This window comes from Astatotilapia calliptera, chromosome 9, assembly GCF_964374335.1.
Source record: "Astatotilapia calliptera chromosome 9, fAstCal68.1, whole genome shotgun sequence".
NCBI classification, from domain to species: Eukaryota; Metazoa; Chordata; class Actinopteri; order Cichliformes; family Cichlidae; genus Astatotilapia; species Astatotilapia calliptera.
In genome coordinates this window covers 10,529,817-10,532,271 of record NC_137430.1, presented here as the reverse complement: position 1 = coordinate 10,532,271, position 2,455 = coordinate 10,529,817, and positions in this window count along the sequence as shown.

Here is a 2,455-nt window from a genome sequence, read left to right as displayed (position 1 = left end):
GTATCTGCTCCGTTTCTTATTAGGGCCCGAGCACCGAGAGTGCGAAGGCCCTATTGTATCTGCTCCGTTTCTTATTATTATTATTATTATTATTATTATTATTATTCACCCCAAACAAGGGCCTTTTTGAGGGCCTAAACATGCTCAAAAACTCATGAAATTTTGCACACATGCCAGGTCTGGTGAAAAATTTTGTATTTTAATGGTTTTACATATGAGCACTGGGAAATGGCTCTACAGCGCCACCTATGCCTTGTTAAATGCAGCCCTACGACCACATCGTTTGAGCTACATGTATGAAATTTGGCACACATGTGTATCATGCCAAGACGAACAAAAAAGTCTGTGGGCCCATTGACGCAAACCCAACAGGAAGTCCGCCATTTGGAAGAGAAGGTGACATTTTGGCTCTAATTTTGCCATTTCCATGCCTCGAACTTTTGCGAACTCCTCCTTGGGGTTTCATTTCATAACCTTCAAATTTGGACAGTGTCAACTACACCCTTGTGCCATGTTAAATTGCGGAGCTTTTGAGTTTTCACAATACTATGAGGCCGTGGCGCCATGGCGAATTTCAATGACTCGCCATGAAAATCTTATTGCCTCTCATTTTGTCATACATTTTCTGACCTTGACCAAAGTGAACACATATGATAAGGCTCCACCCCTAAACATATTTCAACTGCCATATTTGACATCAAGGACAGCGCCACCTAGTGGGAACAGGAAATGTCATGTTTTACACTTTGGGGTACAGTATAGTGATGGGTGACATCTGCAGCCTCAAATTTCTCCAGAAAACCCTTAAGGAGTTGGTCTTGGGTTACAGTGAAAACTGTGACTTTTCGCAAAAGGGTGTGACCCCAGCAGCATGGCGAACTTTGATGTCACGCCATGAAGAAACAAATTAGTATAACTCAATGAAATCCAGTCTGATCAGTACCAGACTTTACAGGCATGATGTCAGACCCGCCCTGAACAGATTGATGTGCCCATTGTCGGGAATACGGACAGCGCCACCTAGTGGGAACAGGAAATGTCATGGCTTTAATTTTGTTGTACTGATTTTCACAGGTTCATCGTGGCCACCTCAAAAGCGGTGAATATCACCATCAGTCCCTTGTGATGCTTCAGTGCAAAAATTGTGACTTTAAACTGAACGCCGCACCCTGGTGGCAACGCGGTTCACCATGAAAGATGAAGTGGCTTTTGAGGGGCTTGGAAAGTTTAAAAAGTCTTGAAATTTGGCGCACACCTCCAATGTGGTTAAGGCTTTGTTGTTATGTGATCATTTTCATTGAATATCCCAAAATGGCTCCACAGCGCCCCCTACAAAATTTCAAAATCACAGCCCCTGCTCTGTGTTTTATGTATGAGTCTGAAACCTGGTAAGCTTATAGGAGATATCAAGATGTACAAAAAAGTCTCTTGGAGCAATATCCCAAATCCAACAGGAAGTCAGCCATTTTAAAATTAATGTGCAATTTTGGCAACATTTTCCCCTCTTTTCAGGCATCGTTCTTTGACGAACTCCTCCAAGGGATTTCATCATATTGCACTATTCTTCAGTGTGTGGAATCCAAAGACCTTTGTGTTGTTAAATTGCGAAGCTTTTTACGTTCAGGGAAACGGGGTGGTTATGGCGGCACGTAGACTCTCAATCACTCGCCAAAACGCAGTAATCTGCTGTTACTCAAAAACACAATGTCCAATCTCGCCCAAAGGTCGCAGGCATAATGAGACTCGAGTTCGGAAATGTTTGTTATGCCATTTGTACATAATGGTTAGAGTGCCACCTAGTGGAACGAATAGCTAATCATGAATGAATGAGTTGAAATGTTAGCTGGTGGTTAAATGCATGAATTCCATCAATGTGACATCGATCGGACGTGCTGGTTTTAGGTGTTGGGCGTGGCTCGACGCGCCGGGGGTGCGAGGGCCCTCATAACGCTGCTTGCAGCTTTAATTATTATTAGGGCCCGAGCACTGACAGTGCGAAGGCCCTATTGTAATTGCTCTGTTTATTATTATTATTATTATTATTATTATTTCGGCAAATGAATTGGCCGTTTGAGGGCCTAAACATGCTCGAAAACTCATGAAATTTTGCACACGCGTCAGGTCTGGTGAAAATTTACGTATTTTAATGTTCTCAGACATGGCCAGGGAAAATTAGCTCAGTAGCGCCACCTAGAAAAATGAAAAATGCGAGCCCCCGATATGGGTATGACCTACATGTTTGAAAGTCGGTACACCTATATAACGTTCAGAGTCGAACAAAAAAGTCTATTATGGCAATGTCCTAAACCCAACAGGAAGTCCGCCATTTTGGATTGAAGGTGACATTTTGGCTCTGATTTTACCGTTTCCATGCCTCGAACTTTAACGAACTCCTCCTTGGGGTTTGATTTCATAACCTTCATATTTGGTCAGTGCCAACTACACCCTTATGACA